At 44.2% G+C, this 24,524-nt stretch overlaps 1 protein-coding gene and 1 long non-coding RNA gene across 2 annotated transcripts in view; one reads left to right on the forward strand and one right to left on the reverse strand.

Moving 5' to 3' along the window:
- Positions 1-10,314, forward strand: part of LOC147029549 (uncharacterized) — a 45,844-nt gene extending 35,530 nt beyond the window's left edge. Inside the window, exons 2-3 of the long non-coding RNA XR_015055946.1 lie at positions 7,245-7,357; positions 8,355-10,314. This is a non-coding gene — a long non-coding RNA (uncharacterized LOC147029549). The remainder of the gene's footprint in view (positions 1-7,244; positions 7,358-8,354) is intronic.
- The window catches only part of LOC147029551 (vacuolar protein sorting-associated protein 33B-like), a 144,387-nt gene that overhangs the window by 4,806 nt on the left and 115,057 nt on the right, over positions 1-24,524 (reverse strand). Inside the window, exons 15-16 of the mRNA XM_085872697.1 lie at positions 8,004-8,123; positions 7,217-7,337 (exon numbers count right to left, since the gene is read on the reverse strand). The gene's annotated coding sequence lies outside the window, so the exon portion shown is untranslated. The remainder of the gene's footprint in view (positions 1-7,216; positions 7,338-8,003; positions 8,124-24,524) is intronic.

A 24,524-nucleotide genomic window follows, 5' to 3' on the forward strand; every position in this document is an offset into this window, starting at 1 on the left:
GTACAAGACTAGAAAGGAGGTGGTTGAAGATAGAGACCATAGATCTGTCGATGATGACGAAGTGATAGGTCCATAGACTCAGCTTCATTGCAGGAGATTTCAATAATCTTGAAGGCCTCGGTTTCCATGGTGTCAAGCTGAGCTATATGTGAGGCAGGCGAGCCAGCCTAGAGAGGAGAGCAGTACTCCATCAAGCTGTGGATAAAGGCCTTGTTGCTGGACAGGAGTTCAGGTGTGACAGGGAAGGACGCTGTATGACGGAGGATGCCCAGTCGGCGGATGGCTTTGGAGGCCAACTTTGAAATGTGGTTTACCCAAGAAAGATCATGGCTCATAGTGAGACCCAAGGGTTTGAGTGACTAACCCTATCCCGAACCTCCCTCTTCCTTTCTCCATGTATATTGCAATATCAATTGTATTATTCGACTTGAAAATCTGAGTATCAATGAAATGACAACAAAAACATCCCGGTTTTCAATGATACATATCTTAAACGTGTAGTTATTTAAATTTACCAATGTATTATTTTGGGAAAAATTTTTTTTATTAACCTTATTAACATGAACACTTTATTAAAAATGTTCTCTTGTAAATCAACCATCTATACTGTAAGAGATGTTTGTCTGTCTGTGTCACCATTTTTCTCAGAGATGGCCAAATGGTTCTTCATCAAACTTTCAGAGGTTAATCAATTAATGCCAGAGTGTTTTTTTTGCCGAAAATATTTTTTTGAAAATTTTGAAAAGAAAGTTTATTTATTTCATCGCTCTGTTGTGCCGAGGCCTTTGTAGCGATGTGAAAGGTAATACTAAACGATCCTCAACCCCACTCCTCAGTGGGTGTCGGGAAGTGTTTTAGGCCCCAAGAAAAAAAACAAAAACAAGAAAAAAAAATTGATTTCTTCAAAATGCCAACATGATTAGAACAGCACCGGGCAAAGCTGGGCACCCAACAAACTGTGCTTTGTACATAGGTACATAATAAATAGAAGCTTTATGATTATAGGCAAGCATCACCGACCTCCTGCTAGATAAGTTAAAGATGTAATGCCACCTAAGACGTCATGGATTTTTGGATTTTCAAAAGGGTACCTACAATGTAACATGACCGATGAAGAGGACTGAGATGCCCCACTAAAGGGGCTGTCACACCTTGACGATTTAGCCAGCGTATGCCGATTTATGAAAAAATTGTCTAAAACGCTGGCACACGTCCAATACGTTCTGCGTACGTTATGTGTACGTTAGTTGCACGCTGAAAAACACTACCAGAGGTCATATTACGCTGGTTTAAAACGTTGTACTTTTTGGTTGTCCAAAAAATTTTGCATGCTTGAAATTTTACGACGTACTCGACGTTTGGCTCACACGTTCCGCTACGCTGGCCATACGTTGTAGGCACGTTATGCGATCGTTGACATACGTTAATTGTATGTTACTCATAAGTCGAAACACGTAGAGGTAACATTCGCGTACCCGAAACTTATTTCTAACCTATGAGTAACGTTTTGAAAGCACGCTACACGAACGTTGTTCACACTTCGCAACACGTTACTTGAAAGTTCCTCATACGTCAAAACACATCAAAGTAATGTTTAGGGTACCCGTGACTTATTTATAACCTATGAATAACGTGCTTGGGAATTATTACGCTATGCATATGCTCGACTATCGTTGGGCATAGGTTGTGGACGACTAAAACACGATAAACAATCGTTGGTATTCCTTATCTATAAGTTATAGAAGCATTCTGTGTTCATTACTAGTACATTATGCATTTGTCAAAGTCGTTTTTAATACTTTACAAAGTAAAACAAAGAAATATTTCATCGTGGGAACGAGGGAAAAAATTAGCCGAAAAGAACATCGAACAATGGTGCAAAGTAGTCTCCTATTCGTGGATGATAAGAGGATCCATCATCACCCACACCCTCCCCATCACGCTCACCTACTACTACTGACATGGACCTACTACTACTACTACCAATACTACTATTATTACTACTGTCACGCACACCAACCACTACTAATAGTATTACTACTACTGATACTACTGGCATTGACATCTACTCAACCTGGAGTCTGGAACAATGATGGGTTCCTCTTGTGAAGCCCATTTGTATATACCAATTCCCCTTAACGCTGCCAATACGCCATTACATGGTAGATGCAAGTTAGAAACACGTTCAGTAAGTTCTGTGGTCGTCCGGAAGACGTCAATCTAATTCGTCTACATACGACAATGTGCGTTTTAGATACGTTACAAATAGGTTCATAGCATGTTACTCAAAGGTTAGAAGCACGTTATACTTGCGTTCAAAGCATCCTACACATAGGTTAAACGCACGTTACTCATAGGTTCATAGCACGCTCGTCATTGGTTCAAGGCAAGTTACAAATAGGTTCAATGCACGTTACTCATAGGTTTCAAGCACGTTAAACATAGGTTCAGAGCACGCTACTCATAGGTTAAAAGGACGTTACCCATTGGTTGAAAATTAGGTTGCGGGTATGTTAGATATTACCTTGACGTGTTTCGACTTATGAGTAACCTACACGTAACATGTGTCCGTCGTGTGTAAACGATCGCGGAGCATGCCAGGAACATATGACAATGCATGCGGAACGTGTTAGCCATACGCAGAATACGTCGTAAAATTTTCAGCATGCTTGAAATTTCATGACGTATTACACGTACCACGTAACATGACAGCGTACTTCATTGTTTTCCAGCCTACTCTTAACGTATACACAACTTACCTATACCGTATTTGACGTGCGCCTCGCGTTTTAGACACATTTTTCATAGGCCGGCATACGCTGGCAAAATCGTCAAGGTGTGACTGCGATGTTGACACTTCAAATTCTCAGGCAGTTATGATTTAAATCGGCGTCCGGCAGGTTTTTAACAGGCTACGCCACGAGTTCGCCGGCGATACGTTTAGCGCGCTATGCGTAAGTTAAACTACCGTTGGGCATAGGTTGTGAACGCCGACAACAGGCTAAGCATTCGTTGGTAAAAGTTATCAATCACACAACGAAACGTTCTGTGCCCATCACTAATATGTTATGCATACGACCAACACGTTATGAATACGCCCAAAACTTAAAAAAAAAAAATCAAAATTTCAGCGTACGCCAACCTTTTACATACGTTTTTATACGTTGCCATTGCTAGCTAAAACGTCAAGGTGTGACAGGGCCCTAAGATTGGACGAGTGATCGATTATGTCATTGACAATGGCAGCCCGGATCTGATTATGCAAAGTTTGAACTCAACAGATCGAAAAATGAAGGACCCATTTTAAAAACACTCTTCCGACTCCAAGCTTCCCTCTCACCTTTCTCAAAAACTCCCCCCTCACCCTTCTCCCTCAATTCTCCCTCCTCACCCTTCTCCCTCCAATCTCCCCTCACTCCCCTTTCACAAAGCTGCCTCCTTCCCCTGCCCCCCTCTCTCTGTTCCATCTCATCCTTCCATCTCCTCCAATCTTCAACAACCCTCTGCCTCCTCTCTTAGTACTCCACACTGTTCCTCATCCCATCACCACTGAGTCTTTTTTCCTCCTCATCCGGCCCTCTCCCCTTGCTCTTCTGTAATCCCCCACACTCTGTCAACATCTCTCCCTACCTCCTCTCATCCCTCAACCTTTCCTCCCCTCCCCTCCCCTGCACCCAAAGCCTCCTTGCCTCCGACTTCCTTCACAATGTGGACCTCAAACATCCGGGGCCTTCGCTCAAATCTAACAGATCTTTCCATACAGGTTGCCAATGACAAACCAGACATAATCTGCTGAACAAAAACTTTCCTCCTTCAAGACGTCTCTTACACCCGAGTATCTCTCCCTGGTTCCTTCCTCCTCTGGTCTGACAGACCTGAGCCTCGTCGTGGTGGTGGAGTTGCTCTTTTCATCAAAAACTCTATTGCTCACTCTCCATGCACTGCCCTCACTCCCCCACACCCCCGGGAATACCTCTGGCTACGGCTTGCCCTCATCTCCCACCTCATGTTTATACGTGTAGTGTACCATCCAGCAAACAGTGATGACTCCATTTACACCTCACTCGCTGAAAAGATGGACCAACTTCTATCCTCTCATCCCAACTCTCTCTTCCTCATATGTGGTGATTTCAATTGCCATCATGCCAGTTGGCTAGGTGTGGGTACCTCCCTCACTTGCCATGGCTTTTCAGAAAAAGACTTCTGTGACTCATTGGGATTGACACAATCTGTCAACTTCCCAACCAAGATCTCAACCAATGGTACTCCATCTCTTCTGGATCTGATTTTGACAAATTTCCCAGAAAAGATCTGCTCCGCTCCGCTGTACTTCCTCCGCTCCAATCGGTTCATCTGACCACATGCATGTGAAAATAAACATCTCTCTCAGACTCTCGCTGTTATTAGAAAAGCACATCAGCGCCATGAGTCTGGCATTTCCCTCAGGCCGACTGGCAGGGTCTCTAAGCAGCCATCAAACTTTTCGACGAGTCTCGCAATTTTACTTTCTCTGACATCAACTCGTCCCGGGATTTCTTACAAAGAAACTGGCTCTCTCTCATGCACAGATTTATCCCATCTCATCTTCAGTCGTCATACCCTTCCTCCCACCTGTGGTACACTGAAGCTTGTGGTGAGGCAGTTGTCCTGACACAACTTGCCTTTGCCTCATGGAAGGCAAATCCAACTGAAGGCAATCTCAGTTCCTTTAACTACCCTTAGGAGAGCCAGGAAACAACATCTTTCTCATCTCAAGTCTGTCTCCCTCCTCAAAATCCTGGTGACGTCTAGTTGTCTGTTTCTGGTGTATGTTCCCCCTCCATCCACTCCCTTACCTCAAATGACTGCACTGCTGACACTGCACATGAAAATGCTGAAAGCCTAAACTCTGTGTTTGCTTCTAAATTTTGCGTCCCAAACCCATCGCTTTCTGTACCCATCTTAGCCAGTCACACCCAGCTGTTCTTGGACTCTGTGTCCTTCTCTTCTGACAAGGTGGAAAGCTTCCTTTCAAACCTCGACTCAGATTCTGCAACCAGTCCAGACGGCATCAACCCACGTGTCCACAAAACCTGCTCCTCTGCTCTTGCTCACCCTCTCTCTGTTCTGTTCACACTCTCATTTGCTCAAGGTCATCTGCCATCTACTTGGAAATCAGCAAACATTACTGCCCTGCACAAAAACAGTGCAAAAAGAGATCCTTGCAACTACAGACCAAGCAGCCTTCTCGCAATCATCAGCAAGGTTATGAAATCCATCATCACTTCTGACATTAAATCATTCCCCTTCTCCAATGGCTTGATTTGTGATCATCAATTTGGATTCTGACCAGGTCACTCTAACCTGGACTTGCTGCTCCTCCTTTCCAGGAATGGATGGAGGTCCTCAATGCCAGACATGAGATCAGAACCATCTCCCAAGACATATCACGTGCTTTCGATATGGTCTGGCACCCCGTCCTGCTCACCAAACTCTCTTCCTATGGTATCTAAGGCAATCTCCACTCATGGCTTGCAGACTTCCTGTTCTGTCGCAATCAACGTGTGGCCCTTTATGGAATTATCTCATCCCCTCTTCCTGTCCAGGCTGGAGTTCCTCAAGGTAGCGTTCTGGGCCCTGTTCTTTTTCTCGTGTTCATCAATGATCTCTCTGACTCTCTGGAAAATCCTCTTTATCTCTTCGCTGATGACTCTACCCCCTGCCATCCCCCATTGGGACCATACTCTGGACAGAGCGTTGGTGCTGCTGAAGCAGTCTCCTTGGCTATTGGGTACAATCCTGGATGGGTCGCCACTCCGACGCAGGATACTCGAATGACTCGGTCATCCCAGCAAGCTGGTACTCATTTTGCCGACCTCGGAAGGATGGCAGGCCGAGTCAACCCCCTGGTGAATTAATTCAGCGGGAAACGAGGCTTGAACTCAGGACCCTAGGATCCCAAGCCGCCACCCTAACCACTGAGCCAACACCAGGCATAGCCAACACCCTGCCATACCATCTGTCATCCCTCAGATATGCAAGCAGCAGCCTCTTCACTCTTTGCAGATCTGGATAAAATCACAAGCTGGTCCAACACGTGGAACATGTCTTTCAATCCTGACAAATCTCACACTCTCACTATGTCTCTCCAAAAGGACCATCTGGACCCCCCCGCCCCCCCCCCCAAAAAAATCTCCTTTCTCAACAATCCTCTTGAAGAATTATTTTCATTCAAACTTTTGGGGTCTCACTATCTGCCGCAATCTTTCCTGGGAAAGCCACATCTCCAAGCTGGCCTCCAAAGCCAGTCGCCGATTGGGCATCCTCCGTCCACGTACAAAGCTCCTGACCACATACAATGCTTTCATCCACAGCCTGGTGGAGCACTGCTGTCCCCACTGGGCTGGTGCTCCCGCCTCTCACCTTTCTCGGCTTCACACTGTGGAAGCCAAGGCATTTAAGATAATTGGTATCTCCCCTGATGAGGCTAAGTCTTAGGGTCTTTCGCTCTCTCACCACAGGCAGGTCGGTGCCCTTTCTGTGTTCTACCATCTCCTCTCTGGCCTTGCCCCCTGCTCTGTCTGCTATCCGTCCCGCCCATATTTCTGCAGGGTGCTTAAGGTCCGCCAGCAATCCCTTCTGGTAAAACTACCAAAATCAAGAATCACTGCTCACCATTATTCTTTCATTCCTCTTTTTTTTTTTCCATCTTTGGAACAAACTCCCACACACTCTTCAATCCCACTCTTCTCTCCAGGCCTTCAAAACTGCTGTTAACCACAATCTCTTATCTCCCCATCCAAAACCATGATCTTTTCTACCCCCATTAATCCACCCCAAACCCACCTCCTTCAAATTCCCTGCTTTCCTTCCTGAAAGTCCCTGTAGTGTCCATCTTGTTTCCCGTGTGTCCCCCACCCCATCCCTTCAACAGATCTCATGTGTCTATTCCCCACTGTTTTCTGCTGCCTTCTCCAATCCCTCCTGTTTCCTGCTCCACTTGTTTTACCTTCTTTGTGTTTGCTCTTATAGGAGCCATGACATTGTGGGAATTTTTTTTTTCATGAAATCCAATATGGCCACCAGATAATGTGAACACAACGACGCTGTACTTATTTTCGAATATTTTCATTTACAGACGCCTTCCAATGGTTTTGTGACTTTCCCCAGTGTATCTGCTTCAATATCCATCGGCATGCAAAATTACCGTGCTTCCCCATTGTTTCATCTCGCTCACCTGCATTTATATATATTTTCATTTACAGGTGCTTTCAATGGTTCTGTGAATTTTCCCGGTGTATCATCTTGGATGTCCTTCAGCACACGGATTTTCAGCTTTCTACGTCACCTGGAAAGGACTGAACATTCATATCAGCCAGTGAGTCAGTGAGTGGTTAGAATGAGCTTCAAAAATATAAAATAATAAAATAATGGAGTATGGTCGTACTCCATGTAGAGGAACGATACAGGAAAAAAATGTGTACACAAGGCTTCCCATTCAAATGTGTACACAATGATATGCTTATAAACCACTATTGATTGAAGTCATAAGCATTTAAAAGCTATACCTTTTATTCTCGAGCGTTTTTTGAACTACCAAGACTTTAAAACATGCCAGAATAAATCGCTATAGTATCATAACAAGAGATCGCTAAAACACCAATTTGTACTTCTTCCTCCCCTCTAAAACAATGTAAAACTGTAGCCCGACCTCACTCAATAACTGCTGAAGCCATGCTGGTGATTCCAATGCGAGTAAGTTACTTTATCTCTGGGCTAGTGCACGCAACCCAAAATTTAAAAAGATACAAAACATGAATTGTTTTGTGACGAAAAGAAATCAAATGTAAATGTGGAATCAACCAAACAAGGCAAGGACCATGGGAGTGGGGGAAATGCACAATGGACAGAACCATTGTGCCTGGTATTGGCTTAATAGTTAGGGTGGTGGGTTTGGGATCCAAGGATCCTGAGTTAAAATCTCACTTGGCTGTTGAATTAATACCAGGTGGGGTTGACTCTACCTGTCATCCTTCCGAGGTCGGCAAAATGAGTGCCAGCATGCTGGTATCCTGTGTTGGAGTGGCGACCCGTCCAGGATTGTGCCCAATGGCCAAGGAGACTGCTTCAGCAGCACCAACGCTCTGCACAGAGTATGGTCCCAATGGATGGATGGACGTACAGAACCATTCCAAAAGCAATAAATATGCAAACCATCACCCAAATCAACTGAAACAAGTATTGAAACAATTTCATAACATAGATCAATTTAATACATCCCAATAAAATATATAAAACATTAAGCATTTTATTATTTTTAAAACGATAATCACAACGACATTTCCGCACATGAAATAATCTCATTCCATTTGCAGAATGGACTGCCTGCAAGTTTCTTTGTTTGCTCATCTCATCAGAACTCATTACATTTGCAAATTGGACTGCCTGTGATCTTGTTCTGTGATCTTGAAATATACTGTGATCTTGTTAATTCCATATAACTGTAACATATCTTTTTTTAAAACTTAGGATCATTGATTAATATATTGTTTGCCATTCTCAATGTTGAGAAAGTGCTCTGCTGAATCCACTAGTAAATGCTGAACACCACCACTGTACCACTCCAATTGAACATTTCAAACCAGATGACTTTCAAACTGTATGGCAATAATAATAATGAATGTATAATCCCAATGCTGGTCCAAGCACATCTAGGTCTGGTGAAAGATTTTGCTATTAGTCCATGCTGAGTTAAAATGAAATATATAACCCTCTCTTACCTTTGCTGCTCTGATGCTTAAAAATATACTTGATAATGGATCATTGCATCCTGATGGTTGTTTTACAATGAATAGATATAGTGTGTTTGTTCACTGTGTAACAATATAATATTTTCTTTATTTCACTTGGTTGGCAAGTTAAAGTAAAGCTGCTTTGGTTGGTGCCAGTGAGAAGCAGCAATGCTTAATTCTAATTGATAAGTGCTGAATAACAAATTTGCTGAGAACACAGGTCATTGTATCTTTGAAATGAAGAAAACAATAGTCATGAAGGAGGAGGACAGCGAAGCAATGCAAATACCTGATAAAACTTGAAAGTGCTCGAGGACGTACCATAGGAATTTGCATTTGAAACAGTCATGACTACGTCCTTAAAAATGTTCTGTTTGCCTCTTATCAGAATGTGATTGGTTTTGTGGTGGAAAGAGAGTATGAGAAGAACATGGCTAGGAATATTAAACATAACAACAAGGCATTATTTAAGTGTATCAGAGGAAAAGAACAGGTGAGGACCAGTGTGGGCCCATTGAGGAATGGCACCGGGAGAGTGGTTAGTGATGAAACTGAGATGGCAGGCTTATTAAACAGGTATTTTGCTTCAACTTTCACACAAGAACAGTCAGGAGAATTGCCAATAGCTGAGAGTATCTAGAAAGGGCGTTTACATGATCTTAAACAAGGAGGTGAGAAAGGGCTTTTACATGATCTTAAACAAGGAGGTGAGAAATGGATTTTACAGGAGATCCAGGTTGGAGTCAAGGAAGTAAAGGAACAGCTCAGTAATCGAAGAGTAGATAATAGATATGGGAGGTAATCAGACAGCACAGTGCCGCTATAGGTAAAGGCAGCTATAGGTAAAGCAAATAGGGATTTAGGCTGTATTCGGAGGGGATAATTTATAAATCAAAAGAGATGGTGTTAACATTGTACAGGAATTTAGTGAGGGCCACATCGAGAATATTGTGTGCAGTTTTGATCACCACAACTCAGGAAGGATATTGATACCATAGAGGGTTTAGCGCAGGGCTACTAGATTGATTCCTGGCCTAGCTAGACTCAGCTATAAGGAGCGGTTGAGGGAGACAGGGCTTTTATACATGAGAAAGGAGGCGGTGATGAAGAGATATGATAGATATGTTTAAGATAATAAAAGGGAGAGATAAAATAAGTGCAGATGAATTATTTAGCAGAGTAGACAGTGATTACTGATAGGACCAGGGGCCATAGCTTGAGAGTAAAGAAGAGGAAAGTTAAGATGGTAGTAAGGCAGGGGTCTTTTACTCAGAGAGTAGTTAATGCATGGAATGGCCTCCCTGGAAAGGTAGTGGCAGCAGAAATAGTCGATAAGTTTAAATTGGAATTAGATGGGTACCTGGAAGTTATGGAGATTGAGGGGTATTGGGATGTTGGCCGGACTTTTTGGTGGCGTGAGCATTGATGGACGATTGTATGCGTGTGTACGGAATGCTGTTGGTGGGGGTCTTGTCAAGGGGTGGTGTGTGGATGATGTTTTTTTTATCCAAGCCCATTTCCCCGCTCCTTGGGGGGAAAATACAAAAACACACTAAAAACAGTTTATTTAAAATATAAATAAAAAAAAACTTTGCATTTTCTCATTTTGATCTTGTGTTCATAAATTAGTGTGGTGTTGATGTGGCACAGGCATGATGGGCTGAATGGCCTCCACCTGTGTCTAATTTCCTTGTTTTACTGCCATACGCAAGAAATTTCAACCTGATTGGACACATGGCAGCCAGAATTATTTAATACGAGCAAATACCACCCGTCACTTAGCTGACGGGAATACTGAGACGGGGGGGGGGAAGAGGGGGAGAGGGAGAGGAAGGGGGAAGAGGGACGGGAGGAAGTGAGGAGGTAAATGGGGAAAGAGGAGGTAGGGGAGAGAGGAAGGAGAGAGGCAGAGTGTGAGGAGGGAGAGGGAGAGTGTGAGAAGGGAGGGAAAATGAAGGGGGGGGGGAAGGCAGCAAGAGGTGAGGGGAAGGGAAGGCAGACATGCGGTGGAGCATTAATTATGATTCATACTGTCTTCTCAGAATGCTTCTGCATAGAATAATAGTGAAGATGGAAACAAAATGATGTCTGAAATCCATTTTCTACTGGTCATACTATAAATACTGTCCAGAGACCAACACTGCCCGGGCACGTCCAGAGCCAAGCCGTCTGGAGACAAACACCGCCCGGACAAGTTTAGAGACAAACACCGTCCAGACATAAATACCACCCAGACACGTTCGGAGACAAACACCGCTCAGACGCATCCGGAGCCAAGCTGTGCAGAGACAAACACTGCTCAGACACGTCCGGAGACAAACTCTTGTCGGAACACATCCAGAGATGAACTCCCATCCAGACATGAACACCACCCAGATATGTCCGGAGACAAACTCCCATCCGGAGACAAACACTGTCTCGACATAACCACCGTCCAGATATGTCCAGCGACAGACAGAGATAGGCAGAGAGATAGAGATAGAGATAGAGACAGAGACAGAGAGTTGTGGGAGGAGAGTGCTGCACTGTACAAGGAGAGGGTAAAGCAAGGATGGGACAAAGAGAGAGAGAGAGAGAGAGGGGTGGGGGGAATGGAGATACCAGAGAGAAAATGTTATGATTTCTGTACAAAAAAACACACACACAACACACAACACAACACAACACAACACAACACAACACAACACAACACAACACAACACAACACAACACAACACAACACAACACAACACACACACACACACACACATGGTTGGCCGATATCGGCAGGTTGCAGTTAGTGTAATTACTGACTCCAGTATGAACTGCATACAACCCAAAAACCTTGAGTAGCTTTCACCAAAAAATGACGTTGCATTTATATTGACGTTTCAGGGCTATGTTCACAAACATTAATGTTTATAAACAGCCGCATGTGATGGGGGGGGGGGGAATTTTGGCTCGGTAATTTAGAAAACATGTTAATAGGGCAAACAGCGAGGAAATTGGGTGTCATTTTACATCAACTCACTCAGAATGATGGAACATGAACCACTCGCTCAGGATGATGGAGCACGGACCACTCACTCAGGATGAAGTGGCGTGGCAAAAGCGTCTGCAGTGAGTGAATGACTTGCTCAGATTGACGTTGCGCGGTTCCGCTGTTGACTGAAGGATGCTCGGCAAGTGCCTTAAGCACTCATTCAAGCACTCCTATTAAATGGTTGATGAGAAACAGGTGGCCAGGCTGCGGCTGCATACCATATAGGATCCCTTTAACTTTAAAGCTGGTTTTTCACTGTGCCTGCAGCAGTTAAAGAAATAAAATGAAATCATTCAAGGAATGACTTTATCCACAAAAGAGTTGCTGTTTCATGCAGAACAACCTTGGAGACATCGCAAAGTTTAATTGCTCATGAAATAAACATTGCAGATAATCAGCCATGTTGCCTGCTCGTCTGTCTACGTGTCATGTGGTACATGCACGCAAACGTAATAACTTTATTTTAAAACATCCAATTTTTCAGTGGATTTGCTTTGATTCCCTTTAGAGCACCTCACAAATCCTCCAAAAATATTGACACAGATCTGGCAGATGCTATGGAGACAAACACTGTCTAGACATAGACATAAACACTCCACTCACGAACAACGTTCTTCTGTGGGACAGGGAGTGAGGTCAAGCAGTGAATGAATTAAATCATATAGCTCAATGAAACTGGTTAATTTCGTTATTCCTTAATGGTTTGTTCACTCAATATAATTCTCCAACCAGAAGAAAAAGATAAATTTATTGCTTTGGAAATTTCACTTTCTCTTGTGTATGTATGGAGGAGGGAACATAGCCTTGCTTGCTCCCGAAATCACTCCAAGCTCTTAATTTGAAAACTATAGTACTTATAAAAGTGATGTAAACAGCGATTATAACAGCCTGTTCATCATAGCTAATAATTATTAGCTATGATGAACAGGCATTCGATAATGTGAGTGAGGAAAGTGAAGAAAACAAACTTTCTTGTGAAGAAATCATGACAGCCTGTTCCAAATGAAGGCATGGTTGAGCAGGCCAAAAAACATGGCGGCTTCAGACCTCAGTGAGGTTACCCAGGAAACGCCTTAAGATGCCATAGAGAGGATAGAGATGGAGGATGCGCCTGATAAAAGATGTAATTAAATAAGGCCATTAATTATTTTCAAAAGGGGTGTTTTAATTAACCCAAACACCCAATTTTCACTCTTGCACTTCCTTGGAGTCTTTTTTTAGTATGCATGCAAAGTTTCAGGCTGCTCGGTTTTTATAGTTTTGGAGTTACGGAGGAAAAACACACACACACACACACACACACACACACACACACACACACACACACACACACACACACACACACACACACACACACACACACACACACACACACACACACACACACACTTGTTCAAATACATTTGAATCTGTGTTCAGGGGTTTAAATCAAAGCTGATACAAGTATGTATGATGTGATGATGTCGGCAGAGGCATATTTGGTGACGTCGCAATATCGAAGAGTACCGTCCTAGTTTTAATCATACATTCATTTTGGTGGTGCAATTTTAGAATGAATCAAAGCGATTCTTAAAAATTATTTCAGAATTCACATCAAACTTAAGTGGTGTTATACTCGAGGCACTTCAATTCGGTTTAATGAGGGCTTCTGATATGATGTACTAATATCTGTGTTGGAGCATTGGTTCTGGTGAAGCAGTTTCTTAGGATAGGATCATGCAGGATGGTTTGCCATGCATCTCCCGACAGTAGCTAAGGCAGGAATTTGTAATTTGTTCATGGTGTCGGCAATAGCTCGCCTCTTCGTGAAGGACACTGTGCAATATTTAACGTCCACTAACGAATGCCGGTAGGCTGGACGTCTGCCGTCCAGTTTAACGTCCCTCCAAGGGATGGCACACAGATCTATTAATCCTGTAAAATACCGGAATGACAGTTTCTAGCTTGGTTGGAATTCAAACCTTGGCTAGTCAGGTTAGAGTCGAGTGAGTACCTCTTGGCTATCCCGTCAGTCCCTTTGGGGATTACAAGTTATAAAATTTAAACATCAACGATGAGAAAAAATAATGCCATTCATCTCGTATAAATTGCTGCACATTGGATTGGAGTTGGGAATAGCTTGGGTATTTATATCTCTGGCTAGATGAATCCAGCAAGCTGTGCCAGCCTTGTAAGGAAGGTGTGTTCGGGTGAAGCTCGGGTTCGGGCCATGTTCCAGGTCCTGGCCACATGCTGTCATTGCTTTTTAAAAGGTTATAAAATGTTCTCTTTGAATCTCGTGAATATTAAAGGGGTTACCCCATGTGAAGTCACTTTTGGAAAATGCTCCTAACAAGGAAAAATAAAAAAAACAGAGGAAATTGTTTCAGGCAACTTTGTGAGGACTTTAATTATCTCTGCTACTGAAGGTGGACATTCCTGTATTCACTCCTATTTGTGTTTTTTTTGTGAGCAGGGTATCTCAAAAGTTACTGACGGGTACGGACGAAACTTGGTGGACAGGTTGCGTGTGTGACAAAGACGAATCGATTCGATTTGGGTGAAGATCTAGATATGAGAATCTTTTTTAATTTCCCAAGTGATTACTCACCATTGAGAGATAGGGCCAAAAACAATATATAGCATGATATTTCAAAAAGTTGGAGATGAGTGATGATAAAACTTGGTGGATGGGTTTGGTAGGTGACAATACCAAGCCAATCCGATTTTGGTTAAGGTCCAGATGCAGATCAGGCCGATCTGTTCAGCCTGGCGGATGTATGCACTCCACCAAGTGCAGATCTAGTTTTCACCATGTTATCTACAATGGCCTTCCTGCGTTTTAACTCTTCGAACCCAAGCAGCCATTTTCCTAGCCGCGATTCAAACCTCCACATACCCGAGCGACCTGGTTTTTTTCCAAGGAGCCTAGGGTGGGAAAGCTGAAAGTCCAAGGAGCTCAAGGTTCAAAGGGTTAAATCAGTTTTACATAAAATAGTTCCACACCTGTAATGTTAACTAAAACGTAAATGTTTGCTGTATTAGTTATCACAAAATTTTGAAAGGAAAGAGATTACTGAGAACCTGTGATTTTATAAGTGATCAAATGTCTCTCAAGTCAAAAACAAAGAAGCTCTGCCATGAGTGGAGAACATCAAATTGTTTCATTCAAATCGAAATTAACTTGAACAAAATCAAAATCAACTACTTACACTCACGAATATTAAACTTACTAAGAAAGGTACAATCTCAAGTCCTTACACTCCAGTGCGCACCTCATGCTGCTTGTCTCATGCAGCCATCAATATAGTAAGTGAGACAAACTGTGAAGTCTCAAGCTTCTCAATGCAGCAGTTTGAGTGACAGTTGGAAGGTAAAAGACCGAGTTCAGCAGAAATTATGATCTCATTGTCGTATAAAACAAGTAATAAAAACATTTAAAACTAGAACAGCACTCGTGGAGCGCATAGTCTCGCCTCGCACGTTCATTCTGAACAAAAATACCGTTGTTAACTGAACACAAAAATACCACTGCTATTATGGCCCATATTATCATCTATGCACCCCATTATTTCAAATAGTTTCTTGGCATGGGTTATGAATGTCATAAATTTAATTTTTCACTCGCATTGTCTCATGCAGTTTCAGATTTTTCAGATAAAGATTTCATTTCAACTAATTATAGTGGGGCAACTTAGCTAAATATAGCATAACAATTGTGCATTTTGTGAGGAAAGCACCAAATTTGGCACACGAGTAGCCTATCATATTGTTACGGTTGTGGAAATTCGCATTACACCATAAAGGGTCCTCAGGTGAGATATCTCGATAAGTCCATGTGTAGTTAGCCCACACCCGTTGTATAGAGGGAATTTATGTGATCCATTCGGGCTGCGATCCTTCAGTTAGCCATTTTTCTTTCTCTATGGTTATTTTCGACCATGAAGCCGCCAACAACGCAAACAGCCACTACCTTTCCCTTCACAACTCCATCCCGCAAACATCGCTTCACCGACATTCCCAAACGACACCATAACCATCAAACCACCACAGAAAACCCTCCACCACCTTCGCCTTTCTCCTTCACAACCAACAACCGCACCACCTGTGAACACTGAACGTCGGGCTATCTAGGGCCCGTTCGGCGATTGGTGCCAAACGCAGCGAGCCGCGAGCGCGAATGGCGGCCTTTCCGAGGGAAAAATTCGGATCCAAAATGCTTCACACCCACTTCCCCTCCGTCCAATGGGCGAGCGCGAGGCGGCTTGTCCCCGCCTCCAAGCGCGTGTATGTGAAGTCCGTTTATGCAAATATGCGGATCAAGGGAGGTTCACGCCCCTTTTTTCCCGACCAATGGCTGAACAGAGGGTGGCGTAGCCCCGCCTCCAATCGTGTTTTGATCCGCATATTTGCATATCAGCTCCTCCCGAGACTATAAAGATGCGAGCGCAAGGCGACTCACGAGGAGAGTGGAACTGGAAGAGGGTCAGTTGAGCTTGGAGTGAAGTTGCGGAAGAGTTGCAGGGAAGACGGCGGACGGCGACGAGGTTGTGGTGTGGGGGTCGCTCGACTCGTCGCGGGATCCAGGCCAGCCAGCCACACGCCTCTCCCTGAGCATCAGCGATCCCCCCCCCCCATTCGCACTGAGATAGTGCCGAGGGGGCCCCCGTTCCTCCCCCACCCTAAACGTGGTGCCAACAAGACCGCTCGCGCGGAGCACGCAAGAGAGGACTCGCCGACCACGCCAGGGCATGGAGTCGGGGCGCAGCAGCGCGAACATTGCGGCTTGCCCACCATCGCGTCACGAGGACGCGGGTAAGACCTCCCTGGTCTCGTGAACCTGGCCAATCCTCCAGGATCCACGGACATTTGGTCCACGGACCTGCCTGCCTCCTCGCCTATGAGGGTGGCTTTCTTTTTCCTTTGCTTTTTGTGTAAATGCTTGTGGTGGCGCCGTCTGTTAAGTAAAACTGTGTAAGTGTTGCCGTGTGTCGGTCTTAGTCGGTGGTATCTCTCTTTTACTGTTTCTTTCTGTCCTTGAATACGTGCCTTTTATTATTATTACTGTGACTGAATATGTGCCTTCTGTGCTGTCTGCGTGTGTGAAATAAATGTGCTTGTTCAATTGTTCCCACTTTGCTTCGTCTCCTTCCTTTTGTTGACTCTCCATCCTGCATCGCGTAAGAGATTGGTAGTGGGTGTAAGTTCCTGGTAACTAATCTGAACCGTCGAGGTCGACGATAACTCTGCTCGGTTATCTTGCAGTACGGAACGAACCGCTTAAGCGGTTCGTGTCTGAAGTCGACCTGCGGCGAGGTACGATCGCCCGATTAACCATCCGCATAGGTACTAAGGTAGGTCGAGTTTGGCGAACAACCCTATCCTACGCGGGTGGCCGATTGGCACGATTGTGGTGAGGTCGAAAGACCCACCCGTGACTAGCTCCCGGCGTTGTTCCGAGAGGGTCACGACAGAATTGTCCGTCCGGTGGGCGACCTGCCGCGATTCGAGTTACGTGGCCGATCGCACGCCGGCGGGCGCGAATTCGCAACAATATTGTAACGGCTGTGGAAATTCGCATTACACCATAAAGGACCCTCAGGTGAGATATCTTCATAGGTACATGTGTAGTTTGCCCAAACCCGTTGTATAGAGGGAATTTATGTGATCCACCCGGGCTGTGACGCTTTGAGTTAGGCGTTTTTCTTTTTCTATCTTTTATTTCAAACACACAACATTTCAACAACCACGCCATCCCCATCATAGCGCCAACCACACTGCAACCACGCCACCTCCACCATCCACGCTACTACATCTTCGCCACTACGTCCGCTTCGGAACGGCAAACAAAGGCGCAAAGGAGGGAACTGCGAGGACGCGCGGGTTTCCCCGCCTGTTTTTCCCCGCGCTTGGTGTGAAGGAAGGGGGGAGGGCGGCTCGCCGCCGATTGGTGGATGACCAGGGTGAGGCGGTCGGGGAGAGGGAACGCCCCTCTTCGAGAACCCTCTCGAAGGAGGGTGGAGCTGAAAATGGGGGCAGGGTGAAGGGTGGAGCCCCGGGCAGTAAAAGTCGGACACGGGCGGAGCGCTCACGCTCTGGCTGACTTCGTCTTCTTCTCTCTCTTCCGGCTCGCTCTTCCTCTTTGTCTCCTCTGCGTGGTGGCCGCTGGCCTGGTCTTCTGTGGTGCGGTCCCGAGACCCCGCTGGTGGGACGGAGCGTCTGCCATTCCCCACACCACGACCTCGAGCAACCATGTTTCCCCCCTCCCCCCTTCTATCCGCGCTGAGATAGTGCCGGAAACCCCGTCCGTGGCGTTGAGTGGCCAACACGTGCCGGCGCGAGGCACGCCAGGGATCGGAGTCGCGGCCAGGCGCGACCACGCCGACGGACGTGGGAGAGGGACTCGACGGCCCAAAGGGAAGTCACCATTTTCTTTTTGGGGTTTTTGTATGGATCTTGTGGCGCCATGTCTCGTAAAGTAGAACTGTTTAAGTGTTGCCGTGTGTGCGCGTATCTGGTTGTAGCCCTGCATCGTTTCTTTTGTTTTAATTGCTATATGTACATTTTCCATTACTGTATGACTGTAAATACGTGCCTTCCGTGTGTGTGTGTGTGTGTGTGTGTGTGTGTGTGTGTGTGTGTGTGTGTGTGTGTGTGTGTGTGTGTGTGTGTGTGTGTGTGTGTGTGTGTGAATAAAAATGCTTGCTTGTTGAACTGTTCCCGCTCTGCTTCGTCTCTTTCCCTTTTTTATTGACCCTACATCTTGCTTCACGTAAGGGGTTCATAGTGGGTGCAACATCCCAGTAATTAATCTGAACCGTCCAGGTCGACGATAACACCGCTCGGTTATCCCGATAGCACGGAACGGGCCGCCCAAGCGGCTCGTGTCCGGAGTCGACCTGTGGCGAGGTGCGATCGCCCGGTTTCCCATCCGCGTGGGTACTTAGGTAGGTCGAGTTTTGCGAACAACCCTATCCTACGCGGGTGGCCGATTGGCACGATTGTGGTGAGGTCGAAAGGCCCACCCGTGACTGGCTCCGGGCAATAGTTCCCGGAGGGTCACGACTGAATTGTCCGTCCGGTGGGCGACGTGCCGCAATCCGAGTTACGTGGCCGTCCGCACGCCAGTGGGCGCGAATTCGCAACAATATTATGAACAGATTTGGATATTGGGCCATCTCAAATTTTTGATGGCAGTGGAAAATGGCTGCCACAGCCATCAGCAGCTGAATTTGAGATGGCCCAATATCCAAATCTGTTCATAATATGTTCGGCTACGAGTGTGCCAAATTTGGTGCTTTCCTCACAAAATGCACAATTGTTATGCTAAGTTGCCCCACTAGTGGGGCAACTGAGCTAAATATAGCATAACAATTGTGCATTTTGTGAGGAAAGTACCAAATTTGGCACACTTTCTATCATCATCTCACTACATCATCTGAAGTGATGACACTTCACCACTAAAAATTTCATCATCATCAATTTGCCACATAATTGTGAAATAATAAAAAGTCACATCATGACGACATAGATTACCTCATGACGTCACTTGGGTATGCAATGTTCAATATAGAATGGCGAATTCACTGAGAGACTGGTTTGAACAGTTTTAAACTTTATTTTTACACTTATATGTGTAAAAACAGCGAAGATGATGGGATATGAGAAGAAATGAGGCACTTTTTAATAGTGGCAGCCATCTTTTTTTTAACGTCAAAGTTTGACCCTTTCTGATGGTCCGATTTCGGCCAACTTTTGATATGTTGTTCTCTGGACCAAGTACTACAGAAAAACGTGATTAAACTTACACTGACCATACTACTACAGAGGTAGTATTACTGAAGGCATGGAAGTTCATTAATTATTCCTGATCAAGCACCAAGAGTTACAGTGTTGCCATCTACAAACATCTTCAGAATATTAAGACAAAGGATTCCAATCAGCTTCAGATTTTTCCAAATTTCACTTCCATCAAAATGTTGAATTATGATATCGAAAATGACAATATGTTTCAAAACTAAAGAAGATCACACAGGTAAGATTTAAAAAACTTTCAATGGCCATTTTTCTCATGAGACAGTCATTCAGTTTGACTTCAATTAACACTGGTGAGGCCATGTGCATTTCTTGTGTAGGCGTACATGGTGTAAACTATATGTAGGGCAGAGACCATTGCCAGGGTTGATCTTGTTAGGTGTTGTTTACATGTAGGTCTATAAACAAATAGTGTTGTTCTGTGTCATATCACGTGCCTGTTAAAGGCCCAGTCCTTGCATATGATTGTTATCTTTCTGGGCCCTAAGTAATAGCAATTCACATGCATGTTGTGCAGTTATTACAAAACCCATTACAATGAAACACTATCAGCATATTGATCTCGGTGAAAATAATAGTTATAAAACTTGTACTTAATTGTGAAAGTTCAAACTGTCAAATATAAGGAAAGGCCTAGTAGGCCTTTAAAATACTTCACATCTGATTAATTTTACTGTACCTATATAAAGAATTCCGTTCTAAACAAAGCTTATTCTATGTTTCAGGCCCTGAAAATGAATGAAAATCAAACGTGTGTCTTGTGCAAGAACGAGATAGCAGGAAGATAGCGCTTCTCGAGGCGATACAGAACCATGCTGTGTCCGTGGATGATGCTGTCCTTCAGTCTATTCCCAAGACAGATCACTACGTCTTAGATGGAGGTTCCCTTCTACATCGCTTGAAATGGACAGAAGGAAGTACCTACAGTTCAATTGCCGATGATTATGCATCTTTTACAGTGGAACTGTATGGAAAAGCCACTGTGGTATTTGATGGATATGAGGGACCAAGCACAAAGGACAACACCCACCAGCGACGGAAGACAACAACTGTGAGAAATGCTGTCAACATTACAGAGACAACTACATTTGTGGGGAAGAAGGATGATTTCCTTTCCAATGAAAATAACAAAAAGTCACTTATTGATATGATATCAGCATGCCTGAAGCAAAAAGGCTGCCATGTTGTCCAGGCAGAGGGGGATGCAGATGTGGATATAGTGAAAGCAGCTGTCACAATGTCCACTTTCAAATCAACTACGCTTATCGGAGAAGATACAGATCTTCTAATATTGCTTCTCTATCATGGGAAAATGGATAGTAAAGAACTTTACTTTCGGTCAGACAAAGGGAAACCAAATGTCTACAATATAAAGGTTTTGAAGCAGTTACTCGGAGATGATGTTTGTACTGATTTGTTGTTTGCCCATGCCTTTACTGGATGTGATACTACTTCTAGAATCTTTGGGGTTGGGAAAAAAAATCAGTGTTCCAAAAACTCATCAAAGGTGATTCTGTCTTGCATTCCTGTTCAAAGATTTTCTGTGCTCCAAATACGGATCAAGATGCTGTAGAAAGTGCTGGCTGCAAGGCAATGGTGTCATTGTTTAATGGGAAAACGTCTGACTCTCAAGCATCATTTCGATACAATTACCTCTGCAAAAAAGTGGCGACAGCAAAGACATTCGTAACGCCAGAGAGATTGCCCCCCACGACTTCAGCTACAAAACAGCACTCAAGACAAACTTATCTTCAAGTCATGGTATGGATGGGCCGGAGTGATAACATGGACATTACAAAATGGGGCTGGAACATTCAAGGGAACAATCTCGCACGAGTAATGATGGACAACAACCCTGCTCCTGATATTCTGCTAAAAATGATTCACTGCAACTGCTCGGCTGGATGCAACACACTTAGATGTAGTTGTAAGAAGTACGAACTTGAGTGCACAGGGGCTTGTGGACCTTGCCAAGATGGCAACTGTGAAAATATGAACCATGCACCCATTTTAGATGAAAACGAGGACGAATATGCTGACTTTTTTTTGCTAAAGCAGTAATGGGTGTCCCAACTGGAATGACTTCCTTGGTACCAACTACCCGGTTATTATTTCAAAGAAATTGAACACATTGTTCTCCATGGCTGTTGTTTTTGTGTGTATAAGACTGCGCCTTAGTGAAAGGTATGGTTGTGGCATCACGATCTTGGCATCATCATTGAATTTATGATGTCATCTGGTCAAACAGGATGAAAACTATTTTTGTGAACATGTTTTCATAAATTTGGAAGTTACCATGAAATCACATAAAATTACATCATGACGTCATGAATGACGTCATGACACAATGAATGACATCATGATGCGACTTTGGGACACTCCCAGCAACCTCACCTGTTTTGGTACTTATAAAGTAATACGTTTTATCGTTATTTGTCACTTATAAAGTGGTTGAGAACTGTTTGTTTCAAAGGTATGCATAGATATTAGGTATTTTGCTCTAATGGTGGCCATATTTTTTGACGTCATATTTACACCCTTTCTGATGGTCCAATTTTGGCCAACTTTTGATATGTTGTTCTCTGAGCCAAACACTACTGAAAAACACCATAAAACGTTTTCTTGCAATTTTTTTAGGGTTAGTCAGCATATTGACCCTACTACTGTTCTTTTTTCCTTCTCAGGTAATTGCTAAAAACTGTTTATGCTCCATCCATCCATTCATTCATTGGGACTATACTGTGCAGAGCGTCGGTGCTGCTAAAGCAGTCTCCTTGGCTATTGGACACAATCCTGGACGGGTCATCACTCCAACACAGGATACCAGCAAGCTGGTACTCATTTTGCCGACCTAAGTCAACCCCACCTGGTATTAATTCAACATCTGAGTGGGATTTGAACTCAGGATCCAAAGCCCACCACCCCTAACCTTGAAGCCAACACCGGGCATATTATGCTCCAGCTCATCTACAAGCCTTGACATCTGTTGTTGATAGAGTATTTTAAAAAAAATTTTTAACCTTGATCTGAAGCTCATTGTGGAGCCTGTACATAAGTAAATGTCAGTGTAAGGTAATATGAATTACAGGGATATTCGTGGACATGTAGTATATGGGATTTAAACTTAAGTTTGAAACATCATGAGCCAATGGTTCATATAAGTATGCTAAACTGTTCAACCTCCACAACATGGAGATAAGTGATTCAGGAACCTGCAAGGCAATCAGCTTTCAGACACAGCACCAATAACAAAATGGAGAAAACTGATTCCATGACTATTTTTCAGAAGCAGGCCAACCCCAAGAAAGTAAAGAGCTGACATTTCAGTCACCCTTTCTTTTGGGTGGTACGAGGAATATATCTGTATAATATGAAAGCTAAATCTGGAATGGTTTTTGAAATATCACGTACACAAGCCAAGTTACCGAGATGGTTGCCATGGCAACACAATTCAGCCAATCACAGCAGTGATCTAATCAGGTTGAGATAATATCACGATAAATAGATGTCTGCAATATGAAAGGTAAATGTTCAATGTTTTTTTAAATATCACGTCCACAAAAGTACATGGATGGATGATCAATTGGTCAGTCAGACATAACTATTTTAATGTCCCCAATCTCCGACGTTGTTGGAGGGTGGAGGACAACTCGAACTGCACTCAGTAAAGCACATACCTCCGCCAGGCTGAACAGTTTATGTTTTGTATCCCACTTATAGGCCGGATCCGGATCTCCACCAAAATCAAATCAATTTGTCCTAGTCACAAACCCAACCTGTCAACCACGTTTAGTCTGAATCCGTCCATATATTTTTGAGAGATCCTACTCGCAGACAGACAAAAGCAAAAACATAATCTCCATACACCTTTGGTGGATGAAATGAAGGAATCAGTTAAATGAATATTGTTATGTTTGTGGGGTAGATGGAGGAGTTTCATAGGAAAGATAGGAGTGTATAGAGTAACTTGGTCCTTGGATGAGTAGGAGACATCTTGATGTAAACTAAGTTGGGAAACTGTGTGCTTAAGTGTTACGTCACCACAAGGGGGTTGGTGCTGTGGTAATTAGATAGGGTTTAAGGATAATTTCTCCCAGTATATGATTGCCCCCTGTGACCTTTTCCTACGTTTGTGAATTTCAAGACCAGCGATAAAAAGGGATCACGTCCTTAAAACAACAACCGAGCTGCACATCCAAGCAAGAAACCCTGCCTCCAGGGGGACAACTTGCAAACCACACTCCCGGAGTGGATAATTAATGGGTGTGACGTCAGAGAGAAGAGGAAGGAGTGAGGATCACGGTCAGAGTCTCGCGTTGGGCGACAAGAAGGCAGGGAGTTAGGTTTGGAGTGGGACACGAAGGAGGATGGGACAGAAGTGAGGAGGCAGAGATGACGGGTGGAAGAGAAGGGCATTATGGCTGGCTTCCCCTCGACATGGTGAAGAAGAATGCATGATCCTCATGTTCATGCTGAGGCAAATTGGCTTGCGTGGTGAAGCAAGACACTGGCCATTAACTGTTGGCTGGGTTGTATGAGACCAGCCTGGAAGCCTTGTGGTGTGCCATCGGGGAAAGAGACGGCGACATTTTGCAGAGCAGCAGCGTCAGCAAGTCCGATCAATGAAAGAAGTTGCATGGCAGTTTCTGAGCCCTGGCATTGAGTGTTGCCACCCAAATTGCCTCCTGTACATTTGCCCACCCAGAGAGCGGCTGGGAACCATTTTGGACGCATTTGTCCGCGCAATGACGACGCGGTTTGGCAACCTTCAAACTTCCAAAACTCACCTCTGGGCACACAGCTAAGTGCTGGGATAAAGGAGGGATTTTTTCATTATTTTCATTATTCTGTTCCCTTATCTGTATATAAGGTCTGTGTGGAGGTGCCTCAAAATTAGATTTAGTTTAACTCGTGTTCCGTTTTTATGATTACCATTC

This window comes from Eptatretus burgeri, chromosome 3 (genome assembly GCF_056783735.1).
Source record: "Eptatretus burgeri isolate ZD-2024b chromosome 3, Ebu_testis_v1, whole genome shotgun sequence".
NCBI lineage: Eukaryota > Metazoa > Chordata > Myxini > Myxiniformes > Myxinidae > Eptatretus > Eptatretus burgeri.